We start from the raw sequence: 20,677 nt of genomic DNA on the forward strand, positions 1-20,677 counted from the left end.
TTAAAATTAAGTAATATTTATAAAAATAATACTTATATTTAATTCGAATCAAATTGAAATGAAACCTATATTGTTTTGTATAAATAAGTATGTAGGACATAAGTATTATACATTTATATTCTGTGAATAATTATTTATATCTTTTATTATTTGAGTATATTAAACATATTTTTCCTTTGGAATTTTTTTTATAAACATTATTACTAAATGGAAAATTCCTACCTTGTTAATATTTTTAATTTAAATTTGTATTTTATTTATTTTTATTCTTTATAAATATATTGATGTTCACGATTATTATTCATACATATATATGTTTTGAAAATTAAAAAATATTTTAATAATACAAAAGTAATTAGGTTATTTCATTCCAAAAGTATATTAAAAGTAATAATATACTAACTATTATAAATAAAAATATTATATTAATTATGTATTTATTCCTAATCCTCTACATATTTTAAGTTAAATTAAATTTGATTATGTTAGTAGATGAAAAAAAATCAGTGTAATATATGAGTTCAAAGGCTTGAACCAATTTTATAACAAGGAATTTTAGAAAATGACGATTAACAATCAATTTTTAAGTAAAAAAAGATTGATTTGAATTATTCGATGGAGAACACTATACATTCACTGATTATAGAATATATGAGATATTATATTCTACCTGTAGCTTCATATAATGATTTGATTATTGGTTATGTAAATGAAAGTTTTGAATATGAAATATTTGAAAAAATAATTATCAAAAATAACAAATAACAATATAGATTTTAATAGATGCACTTTCTAATACAATTTAAATAAAACAACTTTAAAAACTTTTTTTTTACATTTAATAAAATATTTAAAATTATTCAAGTTACTATTTTTTAATCTCTATAGTATAAGTATTGTATTAAACAACATTGTTCGATCTTGACGTCAATAACCAAATATATTGGACATTGACATTGAATGTATTTTATACTATTAAAATTAAAAATCAAATGATGCATTGTTGTAAACATTTATATTATACATCCAACTCTGTATTTGACTGCAGTTTATGTAAGTACTATCATTTTTTAAATTACTAATTAATAATTAATAATATGATATACCATATATACAACACACCCAACACGGGGTGTTGAATTTCATAAAAAATAAATTTTAAATAATTTTAAGGAATTACAAACAACATTTTGGAACATTTTTTATTATTTTACTATTTTTATCGTTAAATTTTTCAAGATTTTACTTTTTTGAATGATAGAATACATCTTTAATTATGGGTCTCACGGAGATCTAACAAATGAAAAAAATGAAATAACTTTTGTTCTAATTAATATTTTCATAAAATTTCTTTTAAATATAAGTCATAGGCACTTGCGCTACATTTTTATTTTTTATTTTTTAATACAGAAAATAAAAAACTAAAAAATTTTAAAATAGCTAATTTATAAATCTGACTTAAAAAAAAATTTAGATGGTAAAAACATTTTTTTTTAAAAATTCAGTGGCTAATTTTTTACAATTTTTTTAAATATCAATATTCTCATTAGGTAAATTACAATCAAGTTATGTTAGAAACATTATAATTTAAAAAAATTAAATTTTTTTTTAAAATATTTTATATAAATATTCTTAAATAGATGCATGTTAAAATCTATTTTTTTTTATTGTTCTACATAAACTAGATCATAATTTACTTAAGTAACAAGAATATTGATATTTAAAAAAATTGTGAAAAATCAGCCACTGGACTTAAATAAATGTTTTTATTTTATTTTTATTTTTGTTGCCATCTAAATTTTTTTTTTAATTAAATTCACAAATTGGCTATTTTCAAATATTTTGGAAAAAATTTTATGAGTTTTTTAGTTTTTTATTTTCAGTATGAAAAAATAAAAATAAAAAATGTAGCGCAAATGTCTATGAATTATATTTAAAAATTTTTTTTTAAAAATATAGATTAGAACAAAAGTTATTTTATTTATCAGATCTTCGTGAGACACCCGTATATTCCGAAGTCGAATATTACTTATATTGTACTATGTATAAAAATCAGATTTCAAAAAAATAATTTATTAGTTAAGTATTAGGATTTAAAATGTAAATGGATTTAATAGTGGACCAATATATTAGAGTCAATTTATCTATTATTATATTTAAAGGTAAGAGTATTGTCTAGGAAATGTTATTTGCTTTTATTGATATTATAATTTTAAAGTGAGTTATGAACATTTTAAAGTTGTAATATTTTACATAGTTATAATTCGCTTTAAAATGATAATATAAATTACAATATAGGACATGTTCTATATAATATTCTTATCTTTAAATTTAATAATAGTTAATCGCTATATAAAATATTAAATCAGACATTATAAAAAGTTTAGAATATGATGGAATAATCAATGAGTATAATTTCTTTAAAACTCGTAAAAAAACAATGTAAATTGTAAAAATTTATTGTTTTGTAATTTGTAGATAATAACTAAAACTACTTTATATCAATTGTGACTAATTTATAAAGATGATATAATGTTTAAAGTTTAAAATTTACTTTCTTTTTTTACTAACTTATTTAACTCCATGTGGAAGCAAGTCCTTTTAATTATTATGTATGAGATGGTGGACACTAGATATTCATAAATGATTAAAAATCATTTAATTGAATACTTAGAATTAAATCCATTCATATCACGTTTCACGCGCATTATTTTATGTTATTTTTTTTAGCTGATTAGATACCTACGCAAAATAAAATATAGCTGAATACTTATCATAACGTAGCTGTGCATATCAAATTTATTGTATACTATATTATAAATTAATTTTATTATATATCTCATTTCAGGTTTATTAACGGCATCATCGAATTCGATCACAAACTGTTTTTATTAAATTCGTTTTTCCCTGTTAAATTATACTCAATGAGTAAACGAATTTGGAATACTATTTTTGCTTTTTTTATCTCGTTTTTATTTTTTGTCAAATTTTTCTTTTTAAGATTCTATTAAAACCGTTTAGCGACTTATCTCATTACATAACAATCTTGTTCCATATGCCAGACATTATTACCTTTGTAGTGATGGTTACATCGCTTTATTATCTCAGTAACTTGGGGTATCGATTTTGTGAATTGAATAGATTATGGAAATGTTTCTTCTAGGTTTAATTGCTTTGCCAGGAGGACGGACAACTTCATAAATAACAATGTTAGTAGAACGTATAAGACTGTTGAACTTTCTAAATTGCTTAAATTGTTTAGTTTGGGCTATGGACCGGTCTTATTGGTATATTTTACATTTACTTTCGCACATGCTTGGATCGAAACATTTTTGTTTACAATAATATATAAGGATTTTATAGGTAATGATATTTTTCCATTTATACCTACAACACATTTTTAACATGATTTCAATCTTATACGTCAATTCGTGGGTCATTGAAGAGGTATGTATTTACTATTTTTAAATAACTAAATGATTAATAATTAACAGTTGGTATTTTTTTTATAATGCGCGAATACGTTATGTTAATTTAAATTTTTATACACGAAACAAATTAATTCGTAGATTTACTTGTATTACTATGATTAACAGTATGTACGAGATACAGTGTACCTAAATAGTATAATTATGCATTAATTATTAACATTATCTTAAAATTACTTGCATTATATTAAATTATTATGACTATATGTATATAATGACTACTGAGTACATATTATAAGTTAATTGTCACATGTAATTTACCATTATCGTTACTACTCCCTACTATTTTTTCTTAAACAATGTAATATATTTTTTAATATCAGTTCGACTGGTTCGTTATCTGCAGATCTTTGACATAATATTTGAAATTATGAATACGGTGTTCTAAAGTATTTTGTTTCCAATTAGATGTTAGCCCAATATCATTTAATTCTATTTTTGCGATATCGACACTTATTTCCTGTCACATTTTATCAATTAGCTTCCATATCGTAGGATGGTTATGCCCCACTACATGTTTGAATCTATTATTCCAGCTCTCAGAAATATAAACAATATCAAATACTATATATACATACGTATATAGTAATTGACAATGTTGATGTTCCTCATTTAATGTCGATTCGTGCACGTTCCATATATTCTCTGGTGGATACAACGCTTTAATTCAACGTATTATTTGAAAAAAATATAACTAAGCTCAATAAAACATTTTTTTGTCACACCTGCACCGAAAGTTTGGTTTTCGACCACAGTTGAAACGCTGGAAAGCAACTTTTTTCCGTCCAGCGGGCGGAAAAGAGGAAATCCCCAAAAGTGCCGGGCACGTATGTCTTTCATGAAATTGTTTTTTTAGAATAGTCTATTATTGCATAGATCTCTGCATAACCTTTTCTATGAACGCTGGGGCGTGACAAAAAATAGTATGTGTGGCTTACTTCCTGCCTTTGCCACACAATATACTATTGTTTAATAATTTTTTTAAGAACTAATTTTATTTTATTCTATATTTAAATAAATAACTCGGACTTTTTTTCCTAATATCGTAGATACTATATTTATAATCAATGCTATAATTTATGATTCTGATCCATATTTGCACACTATGACTCACAATGGTCAATGACGAGCTGAAGGATAGCTTGTCGACCTTGTTGTTACTATGAAATAAACCTTCCGATGTCGTTGTTTACAATTTGTCCAAGGAAAACGTCCAGTATAGGTAGTAGTATATACTTCAGTCTACATTTGAAGAATTATTGGATGATTTGACTTTTTGGATTTTTGTTAAATGTGAAGCGCTTTTCCTAACAGTAATATTAATTGAGAATAGATGATTAATATGATTAATTTACATAATCAGAGGCCTCAAACGTTTAGGCGGTTTAACTACTTATAAAAGTATAAAACAAGCACAGAACAAAATAAATCCTTGTTAAAATATTAAAATATAATTTTCTACTTACCGTAGGTACTACGACGTGTTATACATAAAAATAATCGTCTGTAGGAAAAAAAGACGTTAATTCCTATAATGTTAGAAATAAAAAAAACGTTGTAATCGATGTCTAATAACTTAACCTCGGACAAAAGTCGAATATAGTTCATTTGCAATTTTAAGTTTAGACGTCAAACACTAAACAAGAAGAACATATTAAAATATGTCTGCAGGCTACGAATCAGTAAACATCAATGAAATCGAACTCACTGTCTCACTGTTATTATCAATGAAGTCATCAATACCTAATAAATACCTAATAGTATTATTATCATTATGTATATGAATAAACTGAATATAATAGCATCGAATCCGAATAGCACTAATTGAGCACTAAATAATAATGGTGATATAGCGGAAAATAGTGCTCAAACTTTTCCGCTAACTTCGCGCACCTATTTCGTAGACCGAAGATACAGTATATGAGAAGCAGCGGGAATAGAATATGATGACGTTATGATAAGTCACTTCCACGTGTATATAAACTATGTACCAACGGGGACGGCGACAAAAGCGATCTCAATCAAATGGTGAACAGGTAATCGCTAATACAAAAAACATCACAACAGCTGTGGACGATGGTTTAATGAATACGAGACCGTTGCATGAATACAAAGGTGACGTCTAGACGAGTATTTATATTATTATATAATATATACTCGGATTTTGCGTTTGCGGGAGGCGACGGAACAACCTGTAGCGGACAACGTAAAAAAACCTACTTTGCCGCGGCACAAATGGACGCAGGAAATTTGTCGTCCCAATGTTCGACAGTGTGCGGTGTACGTGTCTCGACGTTTTTTGTGACGGACTTAACTCATATATTATGTATAGTATAGGTAATGCCACATCAGAATTCGACACGTACTTACACAATAATTAGTTACTATCAGTTTATATATAGTGAATGACATAGTACCGAAGTGTAAATTATGGTATTTTACAATAACGTAAACAGCGTGGAATTATACAAAGATATACAACGTCGCTGTCGCCTTTCGACGATACAATAGTTGACGAACCGACAACGTACGTAAAATTGTGGTTCTTAGCTGAAGCCGTCGCAGAAGACGACTGCAGCGATGCAGGATCGCGGGTACGAAAAAGAGGAGGCACTACGGAGTTTGGCGGTAAACCACCAACGCACCTTCTCCGGCACTCCGTCTTGTGACGAGTTCACGGGTATCGCACGGTCGGTTATTACCTAACGCATAAGACTCCCTCTGCATGGCGGCCAGCCGAACGACACGCGCCTTATACGATCACGCGGCTCGGCGGCGATGGTGACAGGGTGGCTTGCGGTACCGAAGTGGACAACGACGCTGCCTTAATGACACCAATAGCAGTTGTGGCAATTGTTACTGATGTACGAGAGCTCGACAATTAATCGTTACATAACAATGTGACCGACTGCTTAATTTTGGATACGAAACGTCATATATAACGGTATAGTTAGAGCGATGCACTGCATGCACTGCATTTGCACGTATAACAAATAGGTAACGGCAATCGGTAGAGAAGTTGGCGTGCAGCGATGGAACAATCCGGCGAAGAAGCCGGACAACAACGAAAAAAATATTAAAAACGTACCGAAGCATTTGACACCGAGTAGGTTGCCAAGAAGTGGTGGCAATAACAAACGCACGTCCATATAAAAACAGAGTTAGAGGACTTGGAGCAGGAGTGATGAGACACATGAATACATAAAAAAAATACGGTGACCGAAAAAGAAGCCGAACCAATATGCAAATGGTATAATTTTGCAAACGTACGAAACCACAATGTCGGTGTCGGAGACCGAGATATTGTAAAAGCATAAAAATTAAAAATAAATCAAATATTGTGTGACGTGGCATTACGTGGAAACTCACAACCAATGGTCAGCATGTCTTTGAGTGCTGCAGTGACGACGGTACTGAACGAGATCCATATATTGTACAATATATATCCCGTCTGTGACTGTGGTAACGATATATATTTATTTATTATACATATGAAAATATTGTAGTGACATCATTACATCGCTGACATGTCAGTTTTGCATCGGCATCGGCGTGCGCTCGGCATGCTGCATGTATATACATTATACGTATCAATCTGGCACTTCCCTCACCGTTCGGTTATTGGATTGGGAATGCCGTTGACCATCACGGCAACGCTGACCTGTGAAAAATTACCCCCGCCGTCATAACGTGCCACTATCACCATAATAATATTTGGATCTGTAATCAGGTGGAATCGATAACCGCTGTTACAACTAACTACCATGCCGCCAAAATCTTTGGGTGGCCGTCTGACCAATGGCATATCAGAGAGGTGCGTGGGAATCAGATCTACCCTCTTTGGCTTTTTTTTGGTTAAAATAGCCCGACGGTCGCATGTGCAAGCTACAATGTTCGCGGAAGCCGTTCGTGCGATTTAAACACTAAAAACCACGTAAATTCAGATTTTTACGGCGAAATAGTCAAAAAGTAACGAATTCCGAAAAAAAGTGACGAGCCGATAAAATAAAAAAAAATATAACGAAATTTTCGCGTTTTTTGTTAGTAAATTGATTCAGCAACACAACTGACGATGCGTGTAAAGTTTCGTAGTCCAACATCAACTCCTTCACCTCGAATAATTGATTACGACTATTTTTCAAAAAAGTGGTTTAAGCTGGATTTAAGTACTTAATATTTGGATTTTTGCAATTTTTTTGATTTAATAACATAGGCCGACGGTCGCATGTGCAAGCTACAACGTTCGCGGAAGCCGTTCGTGCGTTTTAAACACTAAAAACCACGTAAATTCAGATTTTTACGGCGAAATAGTCAAAAAGTACGAATTCCGAAAAAAGTGACGAGCCGATAGAATATAAAAAAAATATAACGGAATTTTCGCGTTTTATTGTTAGTAACTTGATTCAGCAACACAACTGACGATGCGTGTAAAGTTTCTTAGTCCAAAATCAAGCTCCTTCACCTCGAATAATTTGAATACGACTATTTTTCAAAAAAGTGGTTTTAGCTGGATTTAAGTACTTAATATTTGGATTTTTGCAATTTTTTAGATTTAATAACATAGGCCGACGGTCGCATGTGCAAGCTACAACGTTCGCGGAAGCCGTTCATGCGTTTTAAACACTAAAAACCACGTAAAATCAGATTTTTACGGCGAAATAATCAAAAGGTAACGAAATCCGAAAAAAAGTGACGAGCCGATAGAATAAAAAAAATATAACGGAATTTTCGCGTTTTTTTGTTCGTAAATTGATTCAGCCACACTACTGACGATGCGTGTAAAGTTTCGTAGTCCAAAATCAACTCCTTCACCTCGAATAATTGAATACGACTATTTTTCAAAAAAGTGGTTTTAGCTGGATTTAAGTACTTAATATTTGGATTTTTGCAATTTTTTTGATTTAATAACATAGGCCGACGGTCGCATGTGCAAGCTACAACGTTCGCGGAAGCCGTTCGTGCGTTTTAAACACTAAAAACCACGTAAAATCAGATTTTTACGGTGAAATAGTCAAAAAGTAACGAATGCCGTCAAAAAGTGACGAGCCGATAAAATAATAAAAATGTAACGAAGTTTTCGCGTTTTTTTGTTCGTAAATTGATTCACCCACACAACTGACGATGCGTGTAAAGTTTCGTAGTCCAAAATCAACTCCTTCACCTCGAATAATTGAATACGACTATTTTTCAAAAAAGTGGTTTTAGCTGGATTTAAGTACTTAATATTTGGATTTTTGCAATTTTTTTGATTTAATAACATAGGCCGACGGTCGCATGTGCAAGCTACAACGTTCGCGGAAGCCGTTCGTGCGTTTTAAACACTAAAAACCACGTAAAATCAGATTTTTACGGCGAAATAGTCAAAAAGTAACGAATTCCGAAAAAAAGTGACGAGCCGATAAAATAAAAAAAATATAACGGAATTGTCGCGTTTTTTTGTTCGTAAATTGATTCAGCCACACTACTGACGATGCGTGTAAAGTTTCGTAGTCTAAAATCAACTCCTTCACCTCGAATAATTGAATACGACTATTTTTCAAAAAAGTGGTTTTAGCTGGATTTAAGTACTTAGTATTTGGATTTTTGCAATTTTTTTGATTTAATAACATAGGCCGACGGTCGCATGTGCAAGCTACAACGTTCGCGGAAGCCGTTCGTGCGTTTTAAACACTAAAAACCACGTAAAATCAGATTTTTACGGTGAAATAGTCAAAAAGTAACGAATGCCGTCAAAAAGTGACGAGCCGATAAAATAAAAAAAATATAATGGAATTTTCGCGTTTTTTTGTTCGTAAATTGATTCAGCCACACTACTGACGATGCGTGTAAAGTTTCGTAGTCCAAAATCAACTCCTTCACCTCGAATAATTGAATACGACTATTTTTCAAAAAAGTGGTTTTAGCTGGATTTAAGTACTTAATATTTGGATTTTTGCAATTTTTTTGATTTAATAACATAGGCCGACGGTCGCATGTGCAAGCTACAACGTTCGCGGAAGCCGTTCGTGCGTTTTAAACACTAAAAACCACGTAAAATCAGATTTTTACGGCGAAATAGTCAAAAAGTAACGAATGCCGTCAAAAAGTGACGAGCCGATAAAATAATAAAAATGTAACGAAGTTTTCGCGTTTTTTTGTTCGTAAATTGATTCACCCACACAACTGACGATGCGTGTAAAGTTTCGTAGTCCAAAATCAACTCCTTCACCTCGAATAATTGAATACGACTATTTTTCAAAAAAGTGGTTTTAGCTGGATTTAAGTACTTAGTATTTGGATTTTTGCAATTTTTTTGATTTAATAACATAGGCCGACGGTCGCATGTGCAAGCTACAACGTTCGCGGAAGCCGTTCGTGCGTTTTAAACACTAAAAACCACGTAAAATCAGATTTTTACAGTGAAATAGTCAAAAAGTAACGAATGCCGTCAAAAAGTGACGAGCCGATAAAATAAAAAAAATATAATGGAATTTTCGCGTTTTTTTGTTCGTAAATTGATTCACCCACACAACTGACGATGCGTGTAAAGTTTCGTAGTCCAAAATCAACTCCTTCACCTCGAATAATTGAATACGACTATTTTTCAAAAAAGTGGTTTTAGCTGGATTTAAGTACTTAATATTTGGATTTTTGCAATTTTTTTGATTTAATAACATAGGCCGACGGTCGCATGTGCAAGCTACAACGTTCGCGGAAGCCGTTCGTGCGTTTTAAACACTAAAAACCACGTAAATCAGATTTTTACGGTGAAATAGTCAAAAAGTAACGAATGCCGTCAAAAAGTGACGAGCCGATAAAATAAAAAAAATATAATGGAATTTTCGCGTTTTTTTGTTCGTAAATTGATTCAGCCACACTACTGACGATGCGTGTAAAGTTTCGTAGTCCAAAATCAACTCCTTCACCTCGAATAATTGAATACGACTATTTTTCAAAAAAGTGGTTTTAGCTGGATTTAAGTACTTAATATTTGGATTTTTGCAATTTTTTTGATTTAATAACATAGGCCGACGGTCGCATGTGCAAGCTACAACGTTCGCGGAAGCCGTTCGTGCGTTTTAAACACTAAAAACCACGTAAAATCAGATTTTTACGGTGAAATAGTCAAAAAGTAACGAATGCCGTCAAAAAGTGACGAGCCGATAAAATAAAAAAAATATAACGGAATTTTCGCGTTTTATTGTTAGTAAATTGATTCAGCCACACTACTGACGATGCGTGTAAAGTTTCGTAGTCCAAAATCAACTCCTTCACCTCGAATAATTGAATACGACTATTTTTCAAAAAAGTGGTTTTAGCTGGATTTAAGTACTTAATATTTGGATTTTTGCAATTTTTTTGATTTAATAACATAGGCCGACGGTCGCATGTGCAAGCTACAACGTTCGCGGAAGCCGTTCGTGCGTTTTAAACACTAAAAACCACGTAAATTCAGATTTTTACGGCGAAATAGTCAAAAAGTAACGAATTCCGAAAAAAAGTGACGAGCCGATAGAATAAAAAAAATATAACGGAATTTTCGCGTTTTATTGTTAGTAAATTGATTCAGCAACACAACTGACGATGCGTGTAAAGTTTCGTAGTCTAAAATCAACTCCTTCACCTCGAATAATTGAATACGACTATTTTTCAAAAAAGTGGTTTTAGCTGGATTTAAGTACTTAGTATTTGGATTTTTGCAATTTTTTTGATTTAATAACATAGGCCGACGGTCGCATGTGCAAGCTACAACGTTCGCGGAAGCCGTTCGTGCGTTTTAAACACTAAAAACCACGTAAAATCAGATTTTTACGGTGAAATAGTCAAAAAGTAACGAATGCCGTCAAAAAGTGACGAGCCGATAAAATAAAAAAAATATAATGGAATTTTCGCGTTTTTTTGTTCGTAAATTGATTCAGCCACACTACTGACGATGCGTGTAAAGTTTCGTAGTCCAAAATCAACTCCTTCACCTCGAATAATTGAATACGACTATTTTTCAAAAAAGTGGTTTTAGCTGGATTTAAGTACTTAATATTTGGATTTTTGCAATTTTTTAGATTTAATAACATAGGCCGACGGTCGCATGTGCAAGCTACAACGTTCGCGGAAGCCGTTCGTGCGATTTAAACACTAAAAACTACGTAAAATCAGATTTTTACGGCGAAATAGTCAAAAAGTAACGAATTCCGAAAAAAAGTGACGAGCCGATAAAATAAAAAAAAATATAACGAAATTTTCGCGTTTTTTTGTACGTAAATTGATTCAGCCACACTACTGACGATGCGTGTAAAGTTTCGTAGTCCAAAATCAACTCCTTCACCTCGAATAATTGAATACGACTATTTTTCAAAAAAGTGGTTTTAGCTGGATTTAAGTACTTAATATTTGGATTTTTGCAATTTTTTTGATTTAATAGCATAGTCCGACGGTCGCATGTGCAAGCTACAACGTTCGCGGAAGCCGTTCGTGCGTTTTAAACACTAAAAACCACGTAAAATCAGATTTTTACGGCGAGATAGTCAAAAAGTAACGAATTCCGAAAAAAAGTGACGAGCCGATAAAATAAAAAAAATATAACGGAATTTTCGCGTTTTTTTGTTCGTAAATTGATTCAGCCACACTACTGACGATGCGTGTAAAGTTTCGTAGTCTAAAATCAACTCCTTCACCTCGAATAATTGAATACGACTATTTTTCAAAAAAGTGGTTTTAGCTGGATTTAAGTACTTAATATTTGGATTTTTGCAATTTTTTTGATTTAATAACATAGGCCGACGTTCGCATGTGCAAGCTACAACGTTCGCGGAAGCCGTTCGTGCGATTTATACACTAAAAAACACTTAAAACCAGATTTTTACGGCGAAATAGTCAAAAAGTAACGAATTCCGAAAAAAAGTGACGAGCCGATAAAATAAAAAAAATATAACGGAATTGTCGCGTTTTTTTGTTCGTAAATCGATTCAGCCACACTACTGACGATGCGTGTAATGTTTCGTAGTCTAAAATCAACTCCTTCACCTCGAATAATTGAATACGACTATTTTTCAAAAAAGTGGTTTTAGCTGGATTTAAGTACTTAGTATTTGGATTTTTGCAATTTTTTTGATTTAATAACATAGGCCGACGGTCGCATGTGCAAGCTACAATGTTCGCGGAAGCCGTTCGTGCGTTTTAAACACTAAAAACCACGTAAAATCAGATTTTTACGGTGAAATAGTCAAAAAGTAACGAATGCCGTCAAAAAGTGACGAGCCGATAAAATAAAAAAAATATAACGGAATTTTCGCGTTTTTTTGTTCGTTAATTGATTCAGCTACACTACTGACGATGCGTGTAAAGTTTCGTAGTCTAAAATCAACTCCTTCACCTTGAATAATTGAATACGACTATTTTTCATAAAAGTGGTTTTAGCTTGATTTAAGTACTTAATATTTGGATTTTTGCAATTTTTTTGATTTAATAACATAGGCCGACGTTCGCATGTGCAAGCTACAACGTTCGCGGAAGCCGTTCGTGCGATTTATACACTAAAAAACACTTAAAATCAGTTTTTTATTCTTATTCTGCAATTACCAAAACACAAAATTAAATTATAAAGTGGTATGAATCTTATGTATTTATAATTTATATATTAGTTATACTTTTACAAATTATCATTGAATATAAATAGTAAATTCTGGTATTTATAATCAATGGTATTTTCTTTCAACATTTTTTTTTTTAATAAATGTTTAGCTCTATATGCCTGTTATGGCGATGCTCCTTTTAAGTGTTAATTAAGATTATAATATTTAATAAGTATTGTTGTAGTAAATTTTTTTTTAAAATTAATTTACAGGTTATAATTATCTTAGGTACATAATTTATTTTTTTTAATAATAAATAATATTATTATTATTATAAAATGTACAATTATCATTATATTTTTTTCAATTTTTATGTTATCAATTTTATTCAATTTATTGTCCTTAAAACACTATTGTGTTCTCTTTTCATTCAAAAATTACTTTATCTCTTAGCTCATTTATTAGTATATTATTGTTTTATAAAAAAATGTATTCCATTTAGAAAATTATAAAAAAATATATTTTATGGACATATACACATAGTTTCTTCTTCCTATTAAATACTTGAATAAAACAATATTGAAAATGTCTGTTCGGATACTATACAAAACTGTAAATTATATATTAAAATATTATATTAAAGTTTTGTAGATATTTGATTCATAATAATTTTTAATTACTATTTATAATCAATGGCGGCTTGTAGTAGTTTAGCACAGAAGTGCTATGAAAAAATGTAATAACTAAAATACATCACACAAAAAATTAAAATGATAAAATAATAATACAAAATTAAATACGTCGTGTGTCGTTGTCGTCCGATTTGAGCGACAAAATTCACCGCACATCATAAGCTTCTATAGCCGCCGGGCCGTCGTGATGATATTATTATTATTCGTATATTACACCTATACTTTGTACGGGAAACCGGTATTTTTATGTGCGATTTACAATGTCGCACAAGCTGCAGTGTTGCATAGGCCTTTAGCTATCCATATACCCGTATGATAACATCGCGAGTTCGTTACGATATTCTAAGAAACTATGAAAATTATTTTAATAATAATTATATTTATATATAATATATGTTGTTAATTTGTTAATGTATAATATACTATGTACTAAAATATGTACCCATTTATTTGTACTATAAATTGTTAATTTCTGTACGGAGTGCGACCGCACCATCGCACATATGCACGAGCCGCCACTGATAATAGCACGTATTCGAAGATTAGAGAACTAACTGAACCTGTCGCGTCTTCGCTATATGGGAAGGTAGCACTCTGCACGGACTCGCTTTTATTTCCCCGCCCCGTTGTCACAACAGTTATCAAATTTTCCACTGTGTCTAGCCGTTGGTGGCGGTATTCATCGCCACTAAATATTATTGCCGTACGTCCATACAATTAAGGACACGCACGGACGCACAAAATCGATTTGTCGTCGAAGTGTTCAGCGAGGTAGGTATCTCGACGTTTTTTGTGTTGGACTTATCACATATATTATGTACGGTATAGCACGGTATAGGTAATGCCACGCCAGCATTCGACACGTACTTACACAATAATTAGTTACTATCAGTTTATATATAGTGAATGACATAGCACCGAAGTGTAAATTATGGTATTTTACGATAACGTAAACAGCGTGGAATTATACAAAGATATACAACGTCGCTGTCGTCTTTCGACGATACAATAGTTGACGAACCGACGACGTACGTAAAATTGTGGTTCTTAGTTGAAGCCGTCGCAGAAGACGACTGCAGCGATGCAGAATCGCGGGTACGAAAAAGAGGAGGCACTACGGAGTTTGGCGGTAAACCAACAACGCACCTTCTCCGGCACTCCGTCTTATGACGAGTTCACGGGTATCGCACGGTCGGTTATTACCTAACGCATAAGACTTCCTCTGCATGGCGGCCAGCCGAACGACACGCGCCTTATACGATCACGCGGCTCGGCGGCGACGGTGACACGGTGGCTTGCGGTACCGAAGTGGACAACGACGCTGCCTTAATGACACCAATAGCAGTTGTGGCAATTGTTACTGATGTACGAGAGCTCGACAATTAATCGTTACGTAACAATGTGACCGACTGCTTAATTTTGGATACGAAACGTCATATATAACGGTATAGTTAGAGCGATGCACTGCATGCACTGCATTTGCACGTATAACAAATAGGTAACGGCAATCGGTAGAGAAGTTGGCGTGCAGCGATGGAACAATCCGGCGAAGAAGCCGGACAACAACGATAAAAATATTAAAAACGTACCGAAGCATTTGACACCGAGTAGGTTGCCAAGAAGTGGTGGCAATCACGGACGCACGTCCATATAAAAACGGAGTTAGAGGACTTGGAGCAGGAGTGATGAGGCACATGAACACATAAAAAAAATACGGCGACCGATAAAGAAGCCGAACCAATACGCTAATGGTATAATTTTGCGATCGCACGAAACCACAGTGTCGGTGTCGGAGACGTCTCACCGAGATATTGTAAAAGCATAAAAATTAAAAATAAACCAAATATTGTGTGACGTGGCATTACGTGGAAACTCACAACCAATGGTCAGCATGTCTTTGAGTGCTGCAGTGACGACGGTACTGAACGAGATCCTTAATATATTATATCATATATATCCCTTACTTTGACTGTGGTGAGTGGTAACGATATATATATACTTATTTATTATATACCAAAATATTGTATTGACATGATTACATCACGTCATCACTGCATGACATCGTGCTGTCAGTTTTGCATCGGCATGCGCTCGGAACGCTGCATGTATATACATTATTATACATATCAATCTGGCGCTTGCCTCACCGTCCGGTAATTTGATTGGGATTGCCGTTGATCACAGTAACGCTGACCTGTGAAAAATTTCCGCCGCCGTTGTAACGTGCCACATCACCGTGATATTTGGTACTGTAATCGGGCGGCGTCGTTAACCACGCTTTTACAGCTAACCACCATGCCGCCAGTCTTTTAGGTGGGTGTATAACCAGTGGCGTATACAACGGGCGCGTGGGGGTCAGATCCCACTCATTGACTTTTTATTTTTTTTGTTTTTGCTTATATTATGCAGTATGTACTACAACGTAATATTTTGTGATATTATGATCTATCGGCTCCATTGAATTTTGACATTTGTATCAATGCTGAATACCATTATAAATTTATTTTATTTTATTTGTAGCAAAGTAATGTTTATTTAGTCGAAATGGTCAATGATGAGTGACGACTATGATTATACTTTATTATAGCTTATCTTATTATTTATAGGGACAATACTTTGTATATAATATGTATGTAGGCTCGATTAAAACGGCTACCTATGCTTCTTCCACTGTGAGTGTGTTTAAAATGTTATCAGATATATTATCGTTATTATGAAAAATGACTAGTGACATCATTATCGCTACAGGTCTAGTTCACTGCGTATACATAGTTCATAGTAGGTACCTACCATTCATTTATTTGAAATCTAATAAAGACACTTACGGGATTGTTGAAAATGTATTTGTTACAGAAACGGCTAAATAACCTAAAACTTATGCCAGTTTATAAAAATATTTAATTAAGTACAGCAGAATTTTAGACTAACTAGCAAAAAAAAAGAGATAACTAGAATTGTTAATTTAATTATTATTTATTTTATTTATACATAATGATATAGCATTTTATACATGGGCGGATAGACAAGTTTTTGCCTACCGGGAAATATTTATAAGGGCTTCATAGTATACATAATAAAAAATATATATAAAAAGGTATTTTTTTTTTATGTACAATTATTTACCTAAGCCTTAAGGTAGTCCAAACAACACTTTATTCTTATGTTTTTTTTGAATTTTTATGCTCACTTATATGAGTATAAACATGTTTCCAATCGATAAACCCTTCGAAAAATGAACCGGTTCCATCACCATAAAAGATAAAAATACAACAGAATGAAGCTTTATCTTTGAAACTATATAAGATACCCATTTACGATTCCCACCATCATTTCGATTAAAAGTTTTTGTTGGTGCAAAAGGAACAATAATCCTCATTCTTCGATTGAATATGATAGAATGACCGAAATTTTGAAAAATGTGCAAGTGTTGGTTTTTTTAAAATAGTTTTCAGATAATGCTAAAAAAAATAAGAAACTTAATAACTACAATATTAATTATTATCGTTAAACTATTGTGTATGAAAAATTGTACCACTATTGAGTTCATTCAATTGATATTCAGCTCATTTAAAATATGAATCATCACTATCATTTTCTTTGTCTGTGGTTAAAATATCTAAGAAAAGAAAATAGGAAGATTGTATAACTGTTGTTAGATTTAGCAAAAATCTAATTAAACGATTGAATCATCATTAAATATATGCACCTGATTTTTAGATGCTTTTAAAAGTTAAAAATTGTCTAAGTATTATACATTAATTTGTGGAGGTAAAAAATGTTTTATATCTTACTGTTTATAGTAGAGTGTTTATTTTATACAATAATTGTTCCATTATTGAGTTCATTCAATTGATTTTCAACTGATTTAGAATGTGATTGATCATTGTTATATTCTTTGTAAGTGGTTAAAATTTCTATCATGAAACTTTTTATGAACAAAATTGTAAAAATGTTGATACACACTAAAATAGTAGTTACATTTAACAGTACCTAAAGGTTATATTTGTAATTTGTATAAAGTAGTATATCATGGGACTGAGGTCAGGGAGGGGCCTCAACATTAAACATAGGCGAGGGCCTACCTTTCAGAAATTATGTCTACACCACTGCATATAACGTGCGTAGTGGACTTATACCGACTTAAGTAGTTTACTAATAATATTTATATTTTTCATGATAGTCATTATTCATACTTCATTTTCTATTGTATATTAATTTGCAATATGTTCACTATTTATCAGAAATAGATAAAAATAAATTAATATAATTTACAAATTTGCTTTATTTTGATATCACGGGTGCTACTGAAAAGTAAAAGTACATACGATGTCCAATAACGTTATGGGGCACTTAATTTATTTGTATATTGCATGAAAATATGACGCTAATACCATATTACCTATCACAATTCCATAGGTATAAATAGCGTTTAAGATTTGGAGGTGCTGAGCCGCTGAAGCCCTAGCTACTGAATGAAACATTTATGCAAGTAATCAACATCTAAAAAATGTTTTAATATCGTATAACATATACAGGTATACCATAACTGCGTACTTAATTACAATATTGACAGAAAATAAAACTTACTAAACATTTTTTTCAAATGTATACTATTTAATTTACTTATAATAGTATTGTCAAATTATATTTATAATTAGGGCCCGGAACTTGGAGACCTAAAAATCTTTCAAAAATGCACACAAAAAAGTATTAAAATTACTGAAAAACATCAAAAAATGACTTAAGAAATAACCCTAAAATACCAAAACAAATAACATTTGCAAAAATTACATTTTTTAATAATAAATCATCATTTTAAATCATTTATTTATTAATTATTATTTTATTCATCTAAACAATATAAATATTAATATATTGTATATATTAATATTTGTATATAATATTAAATATGTTTTTATTACTTAAACGATTAAATATTATGTGAATATTTTTAAACAATACATGTGTTACATTGAATTATCAAAGTGTATTTAATTTTAATATTTTTGTAAAGAAAAGATCGTCAATTGTCCGATAATAAAGTTTTGTAGGTAGAAATACTTCTTTCCACTTCCACAGATGTGATTGGTGCATACTTGAAAAAAATGATGGGCCTAAATTAAATTTAAAACGATAAAAAGAAATAATGTCAGTAATACAATATGTTGTACAATACGTTAGTTTTTCCAAGCATTTAGTTTGTCAAAATAATATATAAGAAAAATGTAAAAAATGTAAATATATCTAAAAAAATGTTCTAAAATTACTAAAAAATGACAGTTTAAACAAAAAATACCAAAAAATGGTTCCATTGAATTTTACATAACATAAGTCACATTTCTGTAAAAACAAGCCTCGTATAAACGCATTAGAAAAAAAGATGCAAATGCATCAAATTCCGAGCCCTGTTTATAATATATAATATACTAAATACTTATATACATTATATAATATATAACTTTTAGGAAAACAATAGGAATTATTAAGACTGTAAGTACCTATATGGCTTTAAACTTTAGAGCAACAAGTAATATATAATATAGTATATCAATAACCTATTCAATAAGCTTCAAATCTGCCATCATAGAAGTAAATACCTATGAACAGTGTTTATTAAACACCTAACTACCTAAGTATGAAATACAAAAAATAATAAAATTTATGTTTATTTTTGTATATATTATTATACTAAGTTTTTAATTTCAAATCAAATGAGATTTCACAAATGTTTTTTGTTTGTTTATATTTAATGTAAACAATATATATTTAATTATTTTTAGAAAAGAAGAATTATTTCATATTTACGATTAATTCGGATTCTGAAATGAGTATTGATATCAAGTGTCAAGTAAATATTAAAATAAAACTAACTATTGTAATTAAATTATATATATAACTATATTTATATATATATATATATATGCTTTTTGGATTATCTAATTTTTTATTGCTGTTTATTTTATGGTCACTATTAACAATTATCTTTAATCAAATAGATTAAAACATTCAGATGCATTAGATATCAGCTTATGAACCAAACTAATTAACAGCCTTTGGTTTCTTCAATTTCGATTTAAAATTAACGATGTTTGTGAGTATATAATATTGATGTGGTGTCACTGACGCCCCCTTCTCTCAAGTCCACATGTCCTGTTGTTTTCTTACTTTAAGCCTTCAAAATGTACCTACTTATTGTATAAATTAAATGTATACAGTAAATATTCGTTAAAAAAAAAAAAAGTAAATAAAAATTATAGTTAAATGGTTAATCATAATTTGGTTATAATTATACAATTGATTAAAAAATAACTATCAAAATTTCAAATAACATACAATTATAAACAATGATATACTTACCCACAACTTCTATATTAATACCAATAATACTTAAATGTTGTGGTATAAATATGCAAGGCTGGGCAAGTTAACTAATTATTTTCATTCGTTAGAAGTTATTTAAAAAAAAAAAAACTTGTTAAGTTATTGTATAGCTGTATAGGAAATAAATTGTGGACGAAGACGTCCGAGACAATGGGTCTGTCTTTATTTCTAAAAATATTTTGCTATTTATATTTAGGTACAATAAAACCTCTCTAAAACGGACAGAATCTTTTTAAGATCATAAAACTATATCTTACAGACTTATCGTAGTGGAACTGTATAAATAGCTTAAAAGTAGTCTATTTCAAATATTTTTGTGTGTATTCAAAAAGGTCTTTTGTAAAAGTACCGAGTTTACCTATGATTAGGCAAACAAATTTAAAAAATTGAATAATAACAAAAAATAATAATTAACCACTTTATAAAATTATGTTATTACAGATTTTAGTATTATTAATTTCTGGGATCTCTACTATGATACAAATGAAAGACCATCCGTGGAATATGGATGTTATACTTGAAGAACGCATTATTAAAGAATCGTCATTACATCAGAAATAATTACTAG

General features: G+C 30.9%; 1 pseudogene; it reads left to right on the plus strand.

Annotated features, from left to right (window-relative positions):
• Positions 1–3,082: 3,082 nt before the first annotated feature.
• Positions 3,083–20,677, plus strand: LOC113552496 (annotated as a pseudogene).

Source organism: Rhopalosiphum maidis, chromosome 2, assembly GCF_003676215.2.
Source record: "Rhopalosiphum maidis isolate BTI-1 chromosome 2, ASM367621v3, whole genome shotgun sequence".
Taxonomy (NCBI): Eukaryota; Metazoa; Arthropoda; class Insecta; order Hemiptera; family Aphididae; genus Rhopalosiphum; species Rhopalosiphum maidis.